This window comes from Phascolarctos cinereus, unplaced genomic scaffold (genome assembly GCF_003287225.1).
Source record: "Phascolarctos cinereus isolate Bilbo 61053 unplaced genomic scaffold, phaCin_HiC Scaffold_5;HRSCAF=322, whole genome shotgun sequence".
In the NCBI taxonomy this organism is placed as follows: Eukaryota; Metazoa; Chordata; class Mammalia; order Diprotodontia; family Phascolarctidae; genus Phascolarctos; species Phascolarctos cinereus.
The window spans coordinates 380,129,213-380,152,609 of record NW_027555958.1 but is presented as its reverse complement, the minus strand read 5'-3'; the positions used below and the strand labels follow the sequence as shown (position 1 = coordinate 380,152,609).

At 41.7% G+C, this 23,397-nt stretch overlaps 2 pseudogenes across 1 annotated transcript; both read right to left on the bottom strand.

Moving 5' to 3' along the window:
- Positions 1-6,808: 6,808 nt before the first annotated feature.
- Positions 6,809-12,782, bottom strand: LOC110219680 (cytochrome c pseudogene; annotated as a pseudogene).
- Positions 12,783-13,515: 733 nt separating this feature from the next.
- LOC110219637 (alpha-1,3-mannosyl-glycoprotein 4-beta-N-acetylglucosaminyltransferase C-like) lies at positions 13,516-20,190 on the bottom strand (annotated as a pseudogene). The gene is made up of 4 exons (XR_013487557.1): positions 20,007-20,190; positions 18,433-18,563; positions 16,519-16,675; positions 13,516-14,726 (listed from the first exon to the last, which is right to left on the bottom strand). The product of XR_013487557.1 is annotated as an alpha-1,3-mannosyl-glycoprotein 4-beta-N-acetylglucosaminyltransferase C-like (transcript).
- Positions 20,191-23,397: the final 3,207 nt, after the last annotated feature.

Here is a 23,397-nt window from a genome sequence, read left to right as displayed (position 1 = left end):
AATAAGTGGATCGTAAAGAATTAAATAGGAAATCCAAGCCAGTTCGAGTACCTCAGAACTACTGCAGGTGGTGTTTATCTGTCACCTAGTCAGCCTATTGCCTCTTAAGTGCGGGGTATTTCAGAGACCCTAGAGTTCGCCCAAAGATCCAGAGGAAGGAACTTTAAAACCCCTACAGGCAGTGGGGTTAGGTCTGGATTCCTAGGACCAGGGGGACAGAGCCTGATGGGACCAGAATTTGTCTCCTCTGATCTCTGGGGTGACCAGATAAATTTCTTATGGCCCCTCCCAGGTGATAGTACCCTAACAACCATTGTTCCCTCTGAATAGGGAACTACCACTTCAACCTCAGGGGTCTGTGACAAGGGGGAGCATATATGGTCATCAGAGTATCATTGATTTAGATCTCAAAGGCCATCTAATCCAACCCCAATATTTCACAGCTGGGAAAAATGAAGTCCAGAGAGATTTACCTGACTTGCCCAACCACTACAGTTAAGACATGCCGGAAGCAGAATCTGGCCCCTGGCCTGGAACCCAAAGCCAATACTCTTCCCACTGTGCCACACACTGACTTCGGTGGTCTCCATCATGAGACTAAGGAAAGGTTAAATATAGTCTTCTCACTTTTACTCAGATTGGAAATGTTAGAGTAGCAGTAACTGCTCTCACCTCACTTTTCTCCCTGGGTAGCTGAGAACCTCACTCAGACAGGAGCCCAGCCCTGCCCTGGATAATCAAATAGTTTGAGGACCATTGGAAAACCCATGAAGTTGACTTATGGAGAACCACTCCAGATCAAGAGTGGGATATGCCTGGGTAGCTGAAGCTTCAATCAGCACAGGAAGAACCTGGAAAGAGCAGCTTATAAATTTCCTATGGGTCAGAAGAAGCTGTGGGCAGGGGAGACCTGCAACGTCTCTCCTTCTGTTTGCTCTCCTGTTGTCACATTATTTTTCATAAGTATTATTTTGGAAGAGATGAAGAAATACAGAGAAAGATCGATTTTTTTTTTTATTAAACCAGGGAGCTTTATGTTCAAATACTCCATCAGACTTTTATCAGCTGTGTGACTTTGGGCGAATCAACAAACCTTTTTCAGTCTCAATCTCTTTTCTGTAAAATGGGGCTAATAGTACCTTCAAGTATCTAAGGGGAGGGGTGTTGTGAGGCTCAAATGAGATAATGAACTTTGTAAAGCACTTTGCAAATCTCAAAGTGCTATATAAATGCCAGTTATTATTGTGGTGGTTGTTATTTTTAGCCTCATTCGCCAGGCCTTCTGTCTAGTGATGACTTCATTCCTTGAGCCTTCTACTGCACCCTTTCAAAACAACATTTATGGAACAATCCAGGGGTGTACTGCTAAATGTTTCACAAGGGAGAGGGGATATTCAACAGTACTTTTAAGTTCAATATGCATCACTAACTTTCTTAAGTTTGGACAATTAACAAAACAATAAATCAAGTCCTAATTTGTAACTATTGCCTATTTCTTAGGTATAAATAAATATTCCCACCGAAAATTTAACAATGGGATCTCTAAGACAGGTAAAGCTGTTTCAAGCACATCTCTGCCTAAGGGGAGTTATGAGAGCCAAACAAATAATCAATAAGCATTTGCTAATTGCTCTATGTCAGGCCCTGCATCTAAGCACTGGGGACACAAAGAAACGTCAAAAAAATCCCAAACCAAACCTGGTTCCTGCCCTCATAGAGCTTGCATTCTAACAGTGGTTTTCAAAATGTGGTCAGAGGACCCCTCTGGGTCTTTGCTTATTAAAATAGCTCCTCTCCTTTTTCAACTACAAGTCTATATGAAGCTAGATTTTCTTCGAATGCTTCAGCCAAAGCACCATATCACAATAGATTGAATGCAGAAGCAGATATAAGAATATAGCTGTCTTCTATTACTAGATATTAGATAGACATTAAAGATATTTACAAAAATCTTTAAAATAATGCCACTCTTCTCAGTAAATTTGTTTTCGAAAATATAGCTATTTTCATAAAAATATGTTGTTTATGTTAACATGTAATAGAATTGTTATTGTTATTTTAAAATGAAATTAATAAATACTATATTTTAATTTTTTATTAGTTTTAATTTCTTAAACAGTAAATGTCAATAGATATAATCTACATAAAAAAGCTTTTGGGGGTCCTGTATAATTTTTAAGAATGTAAAGGGATTCTGAGACTAAAAAGTATAAGAACTGCTGCATTCTAATATGGGACACCAGTAAATAACTACATACATACCATATATTTATACACACATGCATATATGTATATTATATATACACATATACACACATGTACACATGTGTATATATACACACATGCATACATATATGTTAAAAGGAAGGTAATCTCAGAGGGAAGGCACTAGCAAGGGGGAAGACTAGGAAAGAACACCTCCAGAAGGTAAAATTTGAGCTGGGTCTTCAAGCCAGAGAAACTAGTTAAAACATAACAGAAGCTTGAATCCTCTGTCTTTGTAATTATGCCTGGAATATTCTCCATCCTCCTCCAAGACTACTGACCTCCTGGGCTTCTTCTAAGTCCCATCTAAAATCTCACCTTCTATAGGGAACCTTTTCCAACCCCTCTTAATTCCAGCGCCTTCCCCCTCTTAATTATTTCGTATTTGTCCTGTACATAGCTTGCTTTATATATATATATATATATATATATATATGTATATATATTTGCACGTTGTCTCCCCTATTAGATTGCAAGCTCCTTAAGGGCAAAGATTGTCTTTTCCTTCTTTTTATATCCCCAACACTTAGCACAGTGCCTGGCACGTAGTAGGTACTTAATAAATGTTTCTTGATTGATTCCTTGTGAAGATCTATTCTTTTATGGAAAATCATTTGGGAAAGCCTTCCTTCAGCAGATTGCAGAGCCCTTCATGATCTGGATCCAACATGCCTTTCCAGGCTTTTGTACAGTCTTCTTCATGAACTCTTCATTCTAGCCAACTTGAAGTTTCCTGTGTAGTTATTACCTCTCTGGCTTCTGTACTTTTGTGCAGCTTGTCTGCCAGGCCTGGAATGCTCTCCCTTCTCATTCCTGCTTCATGGAATCCCTAGGTCCTCCAAGGCTCAGCTCATATGCCACTTCCTACACAAGGTCTATTCTGATCCCCCTGGTTAATAATCCCCCCCCAACCTGAAGTTATTTTGTGCATGTTTCATTTTTCTATATTTGTAGGTTCATATTGTTCCACACCCCCCCCAAACCCCTCCCCCTCAACACATACACAATAGAATGTAAGCCTCCTTGAGGTCAGGAACACCTTTGGTTTTGTCTTTGTATCCTCAGCCCCTAGCACAGGCTAGGAATAAATGTTTGCTGATTGATTAAGGGAAGGATTCCCCCCCCCACTCTCCACCCCATTTACTCTGCATGTACATAATTATTTTCTTGCTGTATCCCACATTAGAATGCAGTGGTCCATGTGCCCTCAGTGCCTAGCGGAGTGACATTTAATTACACAATTTAATTCCCTTTTTCTCCAGGAAGTCTTTCCTCATCGATTTTTATCCACAACAACCTCTTTTTGATTTGAGAGATTTGAAGAAAACCTCTACCTCCTTAGAGTTCAGTTTCCTTATCTGTAAAATGAGGGAGTTGTTCTACATCATTCAATTTTATAACACAGATACATATGATTATTTACAAGGTAGATAAAAGATTTGGAGGGGAAGACTCAGGAGACTGAGAGAGGCCTCAGGTAGAAGGTGGCATTTGAGGCAAGACTCAGGCTCAATCCCTCTCGATAGGGTGCTTGGGTGCTTGTGTTTTTATTTGGACCCCAATTTCTCCCTAGTCTCAGAAACACTGCCTCTGACAATTTCTCCCCGACCCAAGGACACTGTACTTAGCAATTACTCATGAGTGGGCCTCAGCAAGACCCTTACCTCTCTCCCTGGTACAGCTACACAGAGCTGGGCTGCTCAGGCCCCAGCCCTCAGATCATGTCTCTGGAAGCCTCCCAATTCCTTAGTAAGCTCCTGTCTTGTGAGAAAACTTTCCCAGAGCATTCTCTAATCAGGACAGAGAAAGAGGGGTGTCTTGTCTGGCCCAAGGACTCTTCCTCCTGCCAGATTCCCAAGATCCATGCCTCTGATATCTCCCTCCCTGTCTGGTATACTCCCTACACTTTCCCATCCATAGCTTCCAAAGACACCAGGACCATTAGATTACCTAATCAGTATCCCTGGCATTTCTTTCCCATGCCCTTTTCCATATAAACTCTAGCTCCATCCTCAGTCTCTCACAGGTTCCTTAAGAATGCTTGCCCACTGAAAAGCGTAACACTAAACTTTTTGCCAGCTTGACTTAAAGAATGCTTGAGTCTGTGAATTCATTCCAGATGACCCCGTCCTGTACTCCAGTCTTTGAGGGGTCTCAATCTCTCAGACAGCAATACTCTCATTTTTATACCCAAGGAACCCAAGGCCCAGATAGGCTTTAGGGACTTTACCAAGACCACACAGTAGCAAGTGGCAAAGCCAGAATTCAAACTGAGCATTCTTTCCACTGCTCCTCGAAGTGGTTCTTCTTTCCGTTGAGCCTAAATCTGCCCTTTGGTAGCTCCTACCTCCTAGTCTTAGTTTTGCCCTCTGGGAATAAACAAAATAACATGTCAGCCTTTCAAATATGCCACTGTTCTGTCAGCAGAAGATGGGGAAGGCTGAAAGTCAAAGCTCAGATTAGAATAAAAGAAAACACCTGAAAGCAGTTCCCAAAACCGTTTGCCACAGAGTTACAGTGAAAGAGGAGACTGCTGGTCTGTTCTGGCCTTAAACTGACTGGAGTTTACTTAGATTTAGAGAGAGAAATCTCATTGAGGGATTTCTGTTTGTTTTCTTTTAAAATAAATATTCATTGAGTGTTTAATTGTTAAATTAAGCCCTAGGATCATATCATCACAAACTTACGCTGATGATACCTCTTTATGTCTTAACCCTCTCGTCAAGATATTGGGAGACACCCTGTTTTCCAGAGCTAAGGCCCATCAAGCAGGCTGTGCCCTGAGCTTGGCATAACAAGAGTCCTTTGCACTCACCCTCACTCATGGGCTCTGGATGAGCTCACCCTTTGGTTTAATTATTGTTATTGCTTTGACCAGCACCAGGTGTTCTCTAAGCTCTGCCGGCTCTGGGCATGAAGCCCTGCTACGAATCAAACTTGTCACGTTGTTGCTGTTACCCTTCATTGTCGGGGCTACAGCTCCCTGTGCAGCTACTAGTGTAAGTATTGAGAGTGTAAGTATTGAGATCGGCCTCTTCTAAAGCAGGTTCCTCAAGACCCTGGCACACATGGCTGGATTCGCCTCCTTGCTTGCAAGCCATTTCCCTCGCTTTGAAGTTAAACTTCTGTCTGATTTCCGATTCTCCTGTTTCTAGCCTGCTCTGTTCCACTCCGACTACTCACAGGCTAGAGGCTTGCTTGGGTCAGGTTGACTCTCTAAATGAGTTAGTAATAGAACTACTATTTCACAGTCATAGAGGTGGCTAGGTGGCGCCATAGGGCATAGAGCTCCAGGCCTGAAGTTAGGAAGAACCGACACTTCAATCCCCGCTCAGACATTTATTAGGGGTGTGATCCTGGGCAAGTCACTTACCTACCATTTGCCTCAGTTTCCTTATCTGTAAAATGGGGATAATAGCACCTCTCTTCCAAGATTGTTGTGAGGATCAGATGAGATCCTAACTGTAAAGTGCTCTATACTACATAAGATGTCAGCAACTTTTAAGTTCAATAGATTTTATCTGAAAGTGTAATTTAGCTCAACAACTTAACAGAAGACTACGCATCTAGCTGAACTCATACGTGTACCTTAACAGGCCAGTATCTGGGCAAGTATCTGATATTCAAAGACTGACCTACACTATAAAATGTGATATGATATTCTTTACTCAAGGGTAGTTATACAATAAAACAACAATGATGAAAGTATTTTAATAAAATCATTGCAATTAAGCTGTTCACTATATGGAAAATTAGGGAATTTAAGCTGGAAATGCCTGCTTTTACTTCAGTGGACTTGCTTCAGTCTTTGCTTTTGGATAACCTCAGGCACAGTGGTTAACAAACAGGATTTTCCACACCAGTGGGCATTCTTTATTTTTCAAAATATGCCACAGGCTAAAGTCATACAAAATCATAACTAGGCTTTCACCATTTAATAAATTAATGAAGCTTGATTAAATTAAAAAAAAAACTTCCAGGATATTGAGGTGGAAAGGATTGACTTTGTTAAAAAACAGAACAAAACAAAAAAGAGTCGGACTTGACCAACTCAATTGAATGTCAAGCCTAATCAAATCTTGGTTGTGGCTGGAATTATGACTAAAATACAGAAAACATAATCATTCATTTAAACACAAGCCTACCTAATAAATACCTGGAGGCAGCTAGGTGGCACAGTGGCTAGAGTGCTGGGCCTAAAGTCAAGAAGACCTGAGTTAAAATCTGGCCTCAGCCTCTTACTAGATGTATGACCCTGGGCAAGTCACTTAAGCCTTTTGCCTCAGTTTCCTCATCTGTAAAATGAGCCAGAGAAGGAAATGGCAAACCACTCCAGTATCTTTGTCAAGAAACCCCAATAAGACTGTAAACAATTAAACAACAACCTAATACTTAATTCAAAACAGTCATTCATGAAAAGTTCTATGATAGGTGAAACTAATTTAAATAGGGTAATGTTATGGTACTTTTTTTTAAAAAAAAAGGAAAGAAAGTCTCATTATAAGCAGATCTGCTTTATGCAATGAATGACTGCAGATGATGATTACTCATTCGTAGCTTTCTTGAGATATGCTATTAAGCCTACCTTTTGTCCCTTCTTCTCAATGCCAGTGAAGGTCATTTTTGTCCTAGTGACATATTTCTTGGGGTTTTCCGAGTGTTTCATCAGTATATCCATTCTTCAAATGATGCCTTTGCACTTGGCACTTTGCAAGTTGGCACTTATAGAAGAGAATCCTGGAGCCTGACTGGTCTTTTGGCCAAAGAGTCTATTCAGATTAAGTCCAGTCTTGTGCCTTCTCTTCCCTTTTCAGCTGTGTGGTTCTGTATACACTTGTGAACAAAAATCTTCTGGCCCTTCTCAACATTACCCACTGTGAATTCTGCTTGGCCGTAAAAGCTAGCTCAGTCACCTCAGCCCCAACTCTATTTCTTTTGATTCCTGTTTGTTTTCCAAAGGTCCTGTAGTTTCCTCTACAATTCAAAAAAGCTGTGGCCAGGTGTGGCTGTGCTTAGGTGTGTAGCACTAAGCTGTACACATCTTTTTTGATCTAAGATAAAAAAGATTTATCAAAGAAAAGATTTCTCTTTTAAAAAGTTTTAAAATATGAAATTAATTAGAATCAACTAATACACTTTAATATACAAAGACCAATAAGATTTTATGTAAAACAGTGAACCTCTATTTTACATTTTACATTTTAAAGCAAAGATTTATCTTTAATAAACATGGTCTTTGGCACCAAGGGGAAAAACTTGAAGTTTTCCAATGCATAGCCCAAAACATAGCTAATTGATTTTCTGGATTCTCTTCAGAATAATTAGAAAGAAAAGGCCAGAATCCAGAATTGCAAGTTATACCCAAATATTGAAAGAGGGAACTACTGTGGGGATTTGTTCCCATTACAAGTAAGGTATTTTTCAGTACTTTTAATTCAACATATTTCACTTTTCCACCTCTGTAACTTTGCTTGCAGCCAGACAAATACCAAGTTTCCCCTAAGTCCAAGACAGGGGAGACATGGCAAGCTATGCTCTTCAAAGCATTTCTGCTTCTCAGAATGTAATTCTGCTGCTTTAAAATTTTCAGACCTCTTTCCCCATCATATTCTAAGTTGTTATTATACTTAACCACTTACATGTCATATTCTTTGTAGTGAATTGTAATCTACATGAAAACAGGAACTGTGTAATTTAAAAAAAACACTCTAACTGCAGCATCTAATTTGATGTCTTGTAACATAGTTGGCACTTAATAAATATTTAATTAAATTGATAAAGATGTTGAACAGAACAGATCCAAGGTCAGGTATTTGACTAGAAACCTCACTCCAGGTTGACATCTGTTACCATAATTAGGGAAGCAGGATATATAGTTCACTGTGTCAGTAAGGGAGCAGCTACTGCAAATAGCCTTAATGAGTGTACTGATCTCTCTTTTACTGGAGATTTTGCCTGTAGACCGCAGAAAAAGGCAAGAAGAAAAATAATTATCTGGACAGGTATTTGTTATAGGTTCACCCATTATGTATAGTTGTACAGCTGATTGGAAAAGGTGTGGGGAAAGAAATATCTAGGAGAAATCTCTGTTTGGCAGAGAAATATCCCGTGGGGGAGGGGCAGTCTGTTGCTTCAGGGTACTGCTGTTCTTGTACATTTCAGGTCACTGTGTCCCTGGGGAATTCTTGTTCTTTTGGGCTATGTTGCAAGCTATACATTCGGGCCTAAAGGACAGAAGCATGTTTGGCACAAGGTCAGCACTATAGCTGTGGCCTTGACAGCATCTCTTTTCTCTTCTTTTCCTTGTTTAGTATTTTATTTTTCCCCAGTTACATGTAAAAACAATTTTTAACATTTATTTTAAAAATTCTGAGTTCCAAATTCTCTCCCTCCCCTTCCCAAGTCTCCCTAATTGAGAAGGTAAGTAATTTGATATAGGTGACTCATGAGTAGTCATGCAAGACACATTTCTGTAACAGTCACGTTGTGAAAGAAAACATGCACCAAAAGAAAACAAAACAACAACAAAAAAACAACCCCTCAAGAAAAATAAAGCAAAAAGAAGCATGCTTCGATCTGTATCCAGACACCATCAATTCTTCCTCTAGGGATGGAAAGCATTTTTTTCATCATAATTGTCTTGGATCATTGCATTGGACAGCACCTCTTCCCCCCACCCCCACCCCCGCCTTAGGCAATTGGGATTAATTGACTTGCTCAGGGTTACACAGTCTGCAAGTGTCAAGTGTCTGGTCTAAGGCCAGATTTCTGACTCCAGGGCCAGTGCTCTATCCATTGTGCCACCTAGCTGCCTCTTAGCACTTCCTTTCTTAAGCATGCCGGTGGTAAAGGTCATAGTATCCCAGAGGTCAAAGTTTACAGAATTCTAATAACATTTGTTCAATATTTTTTAGATCAACCAATTCTGAACATTTCCCTCCCCTGCTCCCAAACAATAGTAGTACCATCTGGCTCATAGAATTATAGAATTTTAGAATTGAAGGCACTTCAGCAGCCAGAGTACAATCCATACCCCAAAATAATTCATTTTAACTTTCCTGACAGATGGTTGTCCAGCACCAGGAGTGGGGAACTTGCAGCCTTGAGGCCACATGTGGCTTTCTAGATCTTTAAGTATGACCTTTTGACTGAATCCAAATTTTATAGAAAAATAGCTGCAGGTTCCCCACCCCTGGTCCAGCCATTGCTTGAATCCCTTATAAGTAAATATTTACAATTTCATGGAGTGGGCTGAGAGGCACCAAGAGCTGGGGCGAGGAGCGAGGAGCAGGGAGGAATATAGAAGGGCCTTGTATGAGGATTTTCCAGTGATGAAGTGGAGCCTAAGTTGAGCTCTGAAAAAAACTAGGAACTCTAAGAGGCAGAGGTGAGAAGGAAGTATATTCCAAACCTAGAGGACAGCAGTGCAAAGGACAGAGATGAGAGAAGGAATGCTGGATATGAGGAAAAGCAAGTTGACTAGAATGTAGAATTCATGAGAGGGAATAATGTGAAATGTCTCAAAAACTTAGCTAAAGTCAGATTGTGAAGGATTTTAAATGTCAAACCAAGGAGTTTGAATTTTATCCTAGAGATAATACAGGGGGCCACTGGCATTTTGTGAGTGGGGGAGGGACATGGTCAGACATGCACTTTAGGAATGTCATTTTAGCAGCTATATGGAGAATGGATTGGAGAGGGGAGAGACTTGAAGCAGGAAGAGCAATTGAGAGACTACAGACAGTTCTCACTTTATTTAAGGGAACCATTCTTCAGACCTCTATGTAAATTGAGTTTTTTGTAACTTGAATTTGCCCTCAATGTGGGGAATGGAGGAAGGCCAAACCAAGGGGCAGGAATGGAGGAGAGAAAGAGAGAGAGACAGAGAGAGAGAGACAGAGACAGAAACAGAGAGAAAGCACAGTACTGTATGGTAAAATTAACATAGATTCTTCTTGGAATGTGGATTTCTTTTAGAATTCTTTACATAAAGTTAAATTTATGTAAAGTAAGAACTGTCTGTACTACTTCCAGATGAGAAGTAATGAAAATGAACTATAATGGTGGACATGTGAGGCGAGAAAAGAGGACAGATATGAAAGGTTTCATGGTGGTAAAGTTGGCAAGACATGGTAGCTGAATGGATATGATGGCTCAGTGAAGGTGAGGAGTTGAGGATGACTCTACAGTTGCTAACCTAGTGACTGAAAGGATGGTGATGATGGGGTGCCTGTGTTTGGGTGCTTGTGCTTGTACTTGTACCCCAATTTCTCCCTAGCCTCAGAAACACTATCCCTGACAGTTTCTCCCCAGCCCAAGGACACTGTGCCTAGCAGTTATTCATTCATGGGGCCTCAGCACGACCCTTATCTCTCTCCCTGGTACAGCTACACAGAGCTGGGCTGCTCAGGCCCCAGCCCTCAGATCATGTCTCTGGAAGCCTCCCAATTCCTTAGTAGTTCCTGTCTTGTGAGAAAGCTTTCCCTTGTTGCAGAACCTTCTCTCATCAAGACAGAGAGAGAGGGGTGCCTTGCCCAGCCCAAGGAGTTTTGCCTTTGGCCAGCCCAAGGACTCTTCCTCCTGCCAGACTCCAAAGATCCATACCTCTGTCATCTCCCTCCCTGTCCGGTATACTCCCTGTACTTTCCCATCCATAGCCCCCAAAGACACCTGCACCTTTAGATTACCTCATTAGTGTTCCTGGCATTTCTTTCCCATGCTCTTTTCCATATAAACCCTAGCTGCATTCTCAGTCTCTCGCAGGATCCTTTAAGAATCCCTGCCCACTGGAAAGCGTAACAATAAACTTTGCCACCTTGGCTTAAAGAATGCTTGAGTCTGTGAATTCATTCCAGATGACCTGTCCTGTACTCCAGTCTTTGAGGGGTCACAACCTCTCAACCTCTTACACCGCAACAGTGATGCACTCCACAGGTAAAGGGAAGTTAGAAAGAAGGGTGGATATGGGAGGAAAAGAGAATGAGTTCAGTCATCCCGATGAATGTGAGATTCTAATTGTACATGCTTTGTTGTTAATGGGGACTAGGGCACAGGAGAGAGGCTAGGGTTATATTCACAAACACAATTAGTTTTTGAAAAAGGATGAGTTTTGTAGGAAAAGATCATGAGTAAGGTTCTGAATATGTTGAGTTTGAGATGTCTGTGTGATATCCAGTTTGAAATGTCCAACAATAAATTAGATCTGCCAACTAGAGCTGGAGGGAGATTCAGGCCAGATATATAGAATTTGAGAGTCATCTGCATAGATATGATAGTTGAAACCATTGGAGATGATGAGGTTACCAAGGGAGAAAGGAGAGAGAAGGGCCTAGGATAGAAGCCTGGGCACTGTGGCCACACACGTAGGAAGAGAACCAAAAGAGAGTTGTATTTGAATTCTACTCCTGCCTCAAAAACACTCAAGACAATGTGATTGTATCTAAGCATTTAAAAAGCGTTCTTCCTTGATCGTTTCCCTCTACTCTGTGAAGACAGAGCTGTGCTTCATTACCGGATCCCTAGGCCCATTATTGGCTCTGAGAGTGACATTTTCATTTACATTGTTGTTATGGTGCACAGTGTTCTTTCGGTTCTGTTCACTTTGGGTCACTTCATACATTTCTTCATGTACAATGTGATCTTGTTGGCCCTTCAATCTAATCTTTTTCTTTTGAACAGGTCCCCTTTTATTACCTTCATTCTGGTCATAAGTCTTATTCTGCCCAAATCTCAAACATTAGTAAACCTCATTTCTCGGCCTGAGATTCCCAAGGCTCAGGACTTCAGTTCCCTCTCCCTATTCAAAGCTCAATGGCGTTATGACATCTCAGCTGGTTGCTCAAGAATGGAAGGCCAGAGATGGCATTCCCTATACTGAGAACCCCTCCCCACCTAGAGAATTCCCAGAAGGGGAAGGAGTCACGTGTGGTTGTCCATGGAAAACTGGAATTGAAATATAGTTAATAAGAAATCCCATGCTTGGATTCAGGACATCTGGGATCCAGATTTCCTCTCCCACTGCTCTGCTATGACTTGGGGTAAGTTACCAAGTTTCTTTGAATTTCAGGTTTCCTAGATGGAATGAGGAAAAATAATCTTTGATTTTTCCTACACATAAAGATAGTGCAAGGGTCAATATTCCAATACAAAGAAGACACCCTGAGCTCTTTTGGAAGAAAGGGACTCTCATTGGCCTTCCAGAAGTCATCAGAGTTTATTGAGATTCCCCCCATGGTGGGTCTCCTTGGGAAACACAGGGCTTAGCATGCTCACATCATAGCTCAGCTTGCTTTGGATGGGGATGGGATGGGGGAGGGTTATGTGGAAGAGATAAATGACAAGAGATGACTGCTAAAGGCATCAGGTCCAAAGCTGTCCATTTTCTCTAATCAAGGCTCTATTATGTGGGTTGCCCCCTTTTTGTTGTTGTTCAGTCGTTTTTCAGGCCCGGCTCTATCCACTCTACCACCTAGCTGCCCCCAAGTTGCCCCCTACTAGCTACCACAGCCAAATGCCATGTGGTTAGGTTGCCGGTCTGCTGCTTCTACCCCACAGGGAGCCCTGGGAGAGTTCAACTAATGAAATTACTTTATTGGCATTAAACTTTTTTTTTATTACTATTGTATAACAATTGTTATAACAATGTTGACAAATATCAACTTCTAAGATATCTAGATCCCTCAATGTCTCTCATAACTAAATACATTCTTGGCAGTATGGGTGGAAGGTAATTCTATCCCTAAATTCACTTGGCTTCAGGGATAGATAGATAGAGAGATAGAGAAATATCCTGGAGTTTTTAGGGTCATTTGCTCATGCTGAGCTGGGGAAGGCAGTTTAGGAGGGTGGATAGTTTTGAAGGAAAAAGTGAGGGGGTGGATCTCCTTACTGCCATGTGGGCCCCTCCAAGGGTGGAAAGGAGTCTCTGTCCCTTATCAGCTTGTATTGTCCATTCAAATGAGAGATTTAAGTGAAGTGCTTTGTAAACCTTAAAGTATGGTATAAATGTTAACTATTATTGTTGTTATTGTTTTTTTGTTTTGTTTTGTATTTTGCTGGGCAATTGGGGTTAAGTGACTTGCCCAGGGTCACACAGCTTGTACGTGTTGTGTGTCTGAGACCGGATTTGAACTCAGGTCCTCCTGACTTCAAGGCTGGATGGAGCTCTATCCACTGCACCACCTAGCTGCCCCATGTTGTTATTGTTAATGTTATGATTATTATCATTACTCTCAAAAAAATGCCCCTGGCTGTTTTTCAGTGTTTTAATTTTCTGTCACCTCTGTCATTTCAGTCTGCAGACTGGGCCCTTCTTTGTCTCTTCATTATACCCTCCATCTCCCACTGTTCCTCAGGCTGTCCAGATCTTTGTATGTTTGAACACAATCCAGTCATCCAGGTGGTTGTCACCACTAGCCTCAGGCTGTTCCACCCTGTTCTCCATTTCTTTGGACATTTTATGATCAAATTTCCCATTTTCTTTGGCATGTCTTTGACATTTCACTGGGATTATATAGCTCAGCTCTATCTTTTCCCCAAGTAGGAACACTAGCTCCTCTTCTGGGCCTGTCAAAACTTGTCTTATCTTAACTGGCTCCTCCAAAAATCACAGTCAAGTGTGGTTGCCTACCATAGGCTTCAGGACCCAGAAGAAATCTCCCAGGCTGTAGCCTTTCTCAGGTAGATAGCCTTTAAAAGTCTGCATGTCAGTGTAGATGAATGCGGGTGGGTTGTTAGGTTTTCCAAAATCCTTTTCTTGGAAATTGTCCTCTGGTTTTAAGGCACTGACTTCATGAAAGGGGATCTTCCTGAATGGAGAAGTCCATGGCCTGGGAGAGTGAAGGCCTAAACTGGATGGTTTTTTCCTGGGCTAGCATCTTGTAGAAGCTAGAGAAGAGCTTCTCAGGGGGCACTCTCTGATAGTAGAGGAAGAAAGAGGCTAGATGCGGAAAGTCACTGGAGAGGCAGAGCTTGCTTGTGAAGCCCCGCTTAGCAAATTCCATTATCACCCAGGGCCTATTCCTCCAGATGACCAGATCATCAGATCACTGCCACTTGTGTGGCAGAGATAAAGTTGGGAGATCAGTGGATATCGTGCTCCATCATCAGAAAGTAATCAGAGAGGTTGGCAGCAAAGTCCATAAGGAAGGCATAGCCTGCAATCTATTTAAACAGGATAGGGACGAGGAAGGGCACACCAACGTTGTTGCTCAGGTTCCCCGCGGAGAGATAAGCAGCAAGAAATGTGTGGATCACCAGCAGCCGTCCTTGGAGGATTTGCGGAGCAAAGATTCTGCTCACGCTGATGCTCATCTGTCTGAGTAAGTTAGGGTCAGGATCAGAGAGGTGGACCAAGGCCGTGAAGTACCTCAGTTCAGCCTTGGAGGAAGCACTGAACACAGACTGCAGATTACTCACGAGGCATATCCCCTGCTTGGAGGACAGTCCTGTAGGCAATGGCTCTGGGGAGGAAGTTTGGGAGGTAGTTAGAACATGAGGGAGTGGAGAAGGCAACCTGAATGAGATGGGGTTGGGACATTCCTTAGCCCTTCCCTACTGCCCCTATTTCGTGTCTTTCCTTTTTTCATTGCATCTTTCCTATTTCCCTGTGCAGACTAGATAGCCTAGATTAGGGGTTGGTAACTTATTCAGAGGTTAAGTGCAAATTTTCATTTTGGGGGAATCACAGGACTTTAAGGCTAGATATGAGCTTAGAAATCACCTGTTCCAACTCTTTTCATGTTATAGATGAAGAGAAAGACATAAATGACTTGCCCAAGGTCATCTTTCTAGTTACACCCAATGTTCAGAGACATACAAGGCAGAAGGGGCCGTAGTATTCATCTTGTCCAAATCTTTCATTTTATTGATTTAGAAAATGAGATATAAAAAAAAGGAAGTGACTTGCCCATAGTTACATTTTCAATAATTGGCAGAGGCTGTACTGTAACCTAGAACTCTTGAATTCTAACCCAATATTCCTCCCACTATGCCAGGCCCTCTCCTACTTCCTTTTCAAGAAGTCTTTCCTACAAACTTCAGACCATAAGCTCATAGTTGATCTCCTTTCCTCTAGATTCCCTCTGCCAATTCCTCTAGTATTTCTACTCTTTCCCTCTAGTGGTTCCAAATTACCCTAATGAATGGCTCTGATCACATCATTCCCCTGCTGTAAAATATTAATGGCTCCCTAATGCCTAAAGGTTAAAGTCTAAACCCCTTAGCCTGACATTCAAGGCCCTTCACGATCTAGAACCAGACTTGTTTTTCTAGACTTATATCCTCCTTCTCCCACTCTTGAACCTTCTGTTCTAGCCAAGCTGTCCCATGCATATATATCACCTTTTTCACCTTCACTCAAAGAATTAGCCTCCTTGGAATGCCTTCCTCCCTCCAATCTAAATCTGATCTTTCAGCTCAGCTCAAGTTCCTTCTTTTCTGTGAGCCCTTTGTCCCCTTTGGAATGGCTTTAGGGTAGCAAAGGGGGGAGAATTAGAGGAAGTAAGAGAATGCAGTGGGGGAAACAAGTGATGGATCTGGTGTGAGAGGACCTGATTTGAATACCAGCTCTTCCACTTACTTGCCTGAGTGACTTTGGGTGGCTTAGCCCTTCATCTCAACAAGACTCAGTTTCCCAATTTGCAAAGTGAAGGGGCATCAGACTAGGTGATCTCTAAAGTCTCTTCTGGTCCCAAATCCATGATTCTGTCACTGTACAAACCTGGCATCCTTCACCATTTGTTCTAGAGGCTGCCCTGGCTTGGCTAGTCAGCATTATTTTAGGGCTATAGACTGATAACTTTTGGAGTATATGATCTCCTGAGTTCCATGTTGGCTCAAAGGTTCTGAAAGCCTAGAGAACATAGTGTCAAGCATTCCCAAGAAGCCCATTTATTCCCCTTTACTCACCTTTATTCCTCACAGTTTCCCTTCCTTCTCTCCTCCTAACCCATCATTTCCTCCTCTCTTCTCTTTCTTTGGGACCCTGCTGAAAATGTGATTAATGGACTTTTTTTAAGGAGGGAAATGATTTTAGTCAAGGTGGAAGCTAGGCCATAATGGCCATGGAATTACAATTGTCTATGTTCGCAATTCCTTAGACACAGCCCTTCCTTTCATTCCCTTCTTTTTTCCCCCTCTCCCCTGTATTCCTCCTCCTTCTTCCTTCCTAATCACCTTCCCACCCAACTATCATACTTTTCCCCCTCCTAAGAGAGCTTAACTTTTCCACAAGTTCCCCTCCCAGCAACTCACTCTTCTTTTGGGACAGGATTACAGGCAGGTGTTGGTAGGAGACATTATGGAAGAGGTCGGAGCTGTTCTGCCATTCCTTAAAATTTCTCACGAGGTTCTTTTCCCCAGATGTGACCTGCTCCTGGTCTATCAGCCAAGTCAAGTTCTTCTTTGCTTCCTGGGAATAGGATAAGCATCAGCTTTTCAGGAATACCTCCCAAACTCTAGCTAGAAGAGGCAGGATGGGATCCCTTCCATAGAGCCTCCACTGATTCCATGTGGAGACCGAGCAATCAACTAATATATTGTATGCACCTATTATGTGTTTAGAACTGTGCTAGGCACCACAAAGGATACAGAAGAAATTTGAAGACGTAGTCCCCAACTTCATGGAGTTTACAATCTAATGAACCCAGTATAAATTCCCCTACTTAGCTTTTCAAAATCTGGGCCCACACAATTAATACAAAGTAATTCCCGGTATTTCTTAAATTGCCTAACACACAATCAGTGCCAAATAAGTATTTGTTGAAGATGATGGTGATGTTGTAACTCGCACTGGTTTCATTTTCAAGACAGATCCACAGAGCTAACAGCGGGGCAGGAAAAGTGGGGTTTTGTCCCAGAAGGCCAATATTTAAAGGTTTCCAAAATTTTACCCATGTGTTCCAGCTGTGTAGTAACCATTGCGGTAACTAATTCCTTCCACTCAGATGATTTTGTCTTAATTACTTCTCATATTATTTTGATACAAATTACAAACTTGATTCTTTTTTGTTTGCTCCAGGCACAATTCATGTTGCTTGTTTCTTATTACTTGCCCTGAGAACCAAGATTACTAGTAAAGGCTTTATATATATCAGAGGTTCCCAAACTTATTTGGCCTACTACCCCCTTTAAAAAAATTATCAGCAACCCCCTGGAAATATACTTTCTTTAACCCTTTTATGTTTTTTCAATTTGCATTAGAATGCATCTTAAATTTAATAATTTATTGTAGATTTGTGGCTTTTTTCTGCATTGAATTTTTTTTTTTAGGCAATGGGGATTAAGTGACTTGCTCAGGGTCACACAGCGAGTCAGTATCAAGTATTTGGTTTGAGGACAGATTTGAATTCAGGTCCTCCTGACATCAGGGCTGGCACTCTATCCACTATGCCACCTAGCTGCCCTGCATTGAAATTTTGATGACACAACATTGCATCATGTAACTGTATAGTAACATATTGTAAACAAGTCATTACGTGCACATATTCCTGCCGATGCATGCTGGACTTCCCAACAATACACTATACTCTCACCTGCCAACACTTGCTTGTTAAGATGGGTTGGGGCAGCTAGTGTTATAACTTGCATTTTGTGTTTGTTTGGAAAATAACGTAATCATTACAACTTTAACTCTGTTACACAACAGATGAAACACATACAAATGGTTTTTAAAAATTTTCTTCTCTTCTTTCCTTATGCTTCCACCACCCCCTTATTTTTATTCAACGCCCCCCAATTGCACCTGAGGCTACTACTGCCCCCTTGAAACGTTCCAGCAATCTCAAAAGGCAGTGTTGCCCACTTTGGGAACCTATTAAATTTATATATTATGTGAGTCTTCTGTGCCTTAAGTCTCATGTTATTTTCCTCACCTGGAATGACTTTCTCTGTCTTTTCTGCCTATTCAGATCCTATTCATTGTGCAAAGCTCACATTCCTCATTCTTTTCTCTTAACCCTTCCCTCATTACTCTTAAGTTCTCACCAGTTCTTCTTTCCTTCACGACATGGATAGATTATGCCCCCTATTATATAACACTTGATCATTTTCGACTTGTATCCCCAGGGACTAGCATAGTAATTGGCACACAGTAGCTGCTTAATCAAGGTGCTTTTTGATTGGTTGATTTTGTCTCAGAGGTTATTGCCACTTGGTTCTGTCACTTACCAGGACTTGGTCTTCATCAACAATGATAGTAGCTTCCAAACTGTTGAAGACACTGAGAAGCACTGAGCCAGTTAGCACTAGGACACAGAGCTGAGTAGAAAGATACATGGTGCTCAGGTTGAGGTACAGCTCTGTAGGGAGGGTGAGAACAAGCTGAAAAATTCATCGTGTAATTTTAAAAGCACAAAGATGGAATTCTGTAGAACTGATTTCTAGTCCTGGCTCCCAAACTAGCTAGTTATAGCACATTGAGCAAACTATTTATTTTCTTTTCCTCATTAGTTACATGAAAGGATAGATCAGATAATGCATAATCCCTTTGGGTTTTGATATGCCATGGTTTTATGAGGAGCAGCTAAGTTTCAGAATTTAAAATTGGAAAGACTTTATTTCCACATAAGCCTCGAGCTGTCCATATCTCCCTTGGAAACTTTCCTTTTCCTTTTTCTTTGTTCTAGGCACAGGGAACCTTTCCTCCTTCCCCTTTAATTAATGCCTCCCCCTTGTTGATTATTTCCAATTTACCCTGTGTATAGATCGTTTGTCACAGTTGTTTGTATGTCATGTCCCCCACTGGACTGAGCTCCTTGACAGCAGGAGCTGTCTTTTGCCTTTCCTTGTATCCCCAGCACTTAGCACAGTGTCTGGAACATAATAGGTGCTTAATGTTTACTGAATGACCTTTTGTATTTTTTCTTCCCTTGAGCCTTTAGTTCTTTACCAATCTGAACCAAGACAGTCCTAGAATAACGAACGGAGACTGCCAGGTATGACTCTATCCTTCCCGGGTGGTTTGCTAATTCAAGGAAGCATGCTTTCCTCTAACTGTTGTTGTTTGTCCCTCATTCTCAAAGAGGACCAATGACAGCAGGGAGGTGATATCTTGACTTGCAAGTGAATTGGATTTAAGTGAGGCAGAGCTGTGCAAAGTTATCAGCCTCACTCTCTCCTCTGGAGCCATCTGGGTCCAGTGGCAAGATACAGATCAGGACGACTGGAGATGGTCCCTGATGCAGTGAGAGACCTTGGCCTTTTTTTTTTTTTGTGAGGCAATCTAGGTTAAGTGACTTGCCAGGGATCACATAGCTAGTAAGTGTTAAGTGTCTGAGGTTGGATTTAACCTTGGCCTTTTTAGGCTAAGGTCTTTCCCAGGTCTCAGTTTGTCTGAGGCAAATGCCCATTCAGTGATTAAGTCTAGGTAAGAAATGAGGCCAAAAAATGGCTTTCCTCTAAGCAGGCTGCCTACAAGAAGTAGATGAGACATAAGCCATGTGGATGGGTGTGGAATGTGGGTGGGGATGACAATAAGGAACACTTTGCCTGCCATGCCTATTGCTATCTAAATATTCCCCCTTCTCCTCCCTGAACTTACGCTTCTCCCCCCTATCTTTAGAACCCTGCCCCACCTTTTTCTTTTACATCTCTTTTCAACTTTCAGTTGAAAACTTGAATCTGTTAGCAGAGCCCCCCATGGATATCCCCCCTTTCTCGAAACTCTGGAATTGTGGAGGAAGCAGGGAGCAAAGGGATTGAAAGAAATCAGTATAAAGTTCTAACCACTTCAAACCCCTCACCACTGTTGAAGTTCCAGGCCCATCTAAGTTATTATTTTCTTCCTTGTTTCTTGCTTCCAGGGTGCAGAGAAGACAAGGCTCAGATGCTTCTTCAGGTTTCAGAGTTCTCTCCAAAGGTTAATAGAACAAACTTTTAGCCCCTTTGGGGCAGGGTTTGGGGCTGGACCCAGCTGGATGGGACCAGAACTTGCCTCTTCTGAGCTTGGCCAAAGCTCAGTCCTCCTAAGTGACACAGTCCCCTGACAACCATTGTTTCTTCTGAATGGTGGGCCTGCCCACTAGCCCCACCCCAGGCGCCTGTTTGGATGTGTATATGGGATAGGGGTGTATGGGATAGTTTTGTAGGACATTATAGGATTAAGGTCTTGAGGAATGAGGCCCTTAGAATAACAGAAAAAAAATTCACAGAATCTCAGAGATGGCCTTAAAGATCATTTAATCCAAACCCCTCATTTGACCTTAAATGATGGAAACAGTTCTAGAGAGATAAGATGACTTTCCTGATGCCATACAGTAAGTTAATGGCAGAACCAGAACTAGAAGGAACTCAGTTCTCCTTATGGATATGTTTGTTATTTACCTCTCATTTCAGCATATATTCCCTTCCCCTCCCCCATCCATGGAGCCACCCCTTATTTTTGTTGTCGTTGTTTTTCAGTTGTGCCGAGTCTCCATGACCCCATTCTGGGTTTTCTCAGCAGAGATACTGGAGTCATTTGCCTTTTCCTTCTCTAGGTCATTTTATAGATGAGGAAACTGAGGCAAACAGGGTTAAGTGACTTGCCCAGGGTTGTGCAGCTGGTAAATGCCTGATGCCAGATCTGAACTCAGAAAGATGAGTCACCCAGCTACCCCACTATCCCTTATACTAAAGACAAAAAAGAAAGTGAAAAATGCAGTTCATCAAAACCAATCAATACACTATCCAAGCCTAACAGAACATGCATCACTCCATACAACCCCAGCCACCCCTCTTCCCCCCGAAAAGAATTGACAGAGGTATTTTCTTGTCTTGTTTCTGGCAGCCGGGATTGTTTTTTAAGATTTATTATTTTTTTGTGTCAGGTTTTTTATTCTACGTCCTACAACCTCCATCTGAAGCTTGTTTCTGTACTGAACCGATGAATGGGCTGATATGACATCTTTTTTTGTTTTTTTTATGACATCTTTTTTAAATCAAGCTGTTAGGATTAGGGCAGCAATAAAGTCTTCTTACACTTTACCCACCCCACCCTTTCCTCCCAGGTACTACACTACCAGTGACACTGACCCCTTTGCAGTTCCTTGTTCACAACACTCCACCCCCCAATTCCAGGCATTTACACTGGCTGTCCTTCATACCTGGAACTGTCTCCAGCCTCATCTTGACCTTCAGACTTCCCTGGATTCCTTCAAGATCTAGCTAAAACTCCTACCCTCTGAGGCTGGAAGAGGTTAAGTTCTTTGTCAGGTCACATAGTTATTAAGCCTGAGTTAAGATTTAAACCTGAGTCCAGCACTCTACCCACAATGTGCTCTAAATGCTCTTCCTCTCCCTTTCTTTACACTGGATGAAGAGGAAATACTGTAAATGATCCTCAGTGTCTTTGGCTTTCTCCAAAGGGTTGGAAAAATTTGGGAGATGTTGCTCCAGAAGATTCTTTCAGTCAAAGCACTGTCTAACTGCTCAGTTCTTCAGGTGGTATAGAGCAGGTAGAATATCTATGAGCTGCTATCTTAGGCAATCAGTTTTCTAATACCTTCTCAACTCTCTACAAGTGTCAGGACTGCTAAAGACCTGGCTGGCTTACCTATGGACATCATAGACAGAGAAGCAAGCTTCTGTAAGGAACAAAAAGGGTTTCTTACATGGGTGGATTTTTTCAAATATATATGTGTGCATATATATACGTACATATGTGTGTATACACATACATATGTGTACATACACACATATACATGTGTATATATACATATGTGTATCATAAGTGAACCACATCTGTACTTATGTGCCTGCATAAACCAAGTAGAATGATTTGAATCACAGAGTCAGGCATGACATTAGAGGTTGTCTAGTCCAATGTCTAATTCATTTCAAGTATCATTTCCCTGACAGCCTTTGAACCAGCCTCTTCTCATGAGATGAAGCAGTATATATCATTGTTATATAGCAGGAACTGTTATAAAGTTCTTGCACTGTGCCAGATTAGCACCTGGGCAATTTCCGACCATTATTCTTTGTTCTACTCTCAAGATGCTGAATGGCTAAACAAATTATGGTACATAAATGCAATGGAATATTTCTTTGCTGTAAGAAACAATGAGCATAATGAATACAGAAGAATATAGAAGAAGTCATATGAACTGATATGAAGTGAATTAAGCAGAACCAGGAAACACCTAGATAGGTGGCGCAGTGGTTAGAGTTCTGGGCTTGGAGTCAGGAAGACCTGAGTTCAAATCCTGCTTCATCTGCTAGCTATCTGGCCCTGAGCAAGTTGCTTAGTTTCTCTTAGCCTCAGTTTCCTCGTTTGTAAAATGAGGGGTTGGACTTGGTGGCCTCTGAGGTCCCCTCCAATTCTCAATCTATGATCCTATGAAAGCATACGATGACTACAACGATGTGAGTGGAGAGAACAACAAAATAATCAAAACCAAAAGTTGCAAAATCATGAGGCAGCAGGTCACAGCAGACAGGGCACTAGACACAGAATCAGGAACATCTGCATTCATCTCCAACCATGTGACCCCTAAGCAAGTCATTTCACATCTCTGTGCCCTGGTTTCCTCATCTGTAAAATGAGGACGTTGGTTGGACTCAATGGCCTCTGAGGACCCATTTGGCTTTAAAGCTATGATGCGTATGTGCCTTTTCTTCCATCTGCTAGTTGCTTAAATGTGAAAAAAATCTCAAATGTCCTCATTGTCTTTTCTTCTCTAGGACAAGTATCACATATATCCTTAGCTTTTCCCCCATGGTTTTTAAGCCTGTCACCATCTGCATCACCATCTCCTCAATCCCTAGCTCAGAGAGTTTAGAGGTTCAGGTCTGAAAAATACTGGAATTATCTTAAAACAAATCAGGCTCCCAATAAAGTTAGATAGATGATGAGATAGATAGATAGATAGATAGATAGATAGATAGATAGATAGATAGATAATTAATGTAACCCAGTTTTTAAGCCTGGAGTATTTTACATGACTGTCCTAAGTGGTAGAGAGAATGATGACTTGATGCTGCATGCACGTGTGAAGGGAATGAAGTTGGTATGAGATTTTTGGAGAGGAGAGACATTCTTCTTTCATTCTGTGAGAGACACATGGAGTTTTCAGACTCTCTGCAAACATCTATCCATGGCTTCCCACAAGCTGCATTTAGGTGTGTGTGTCTGGGTGGACGTGGGCAACATGG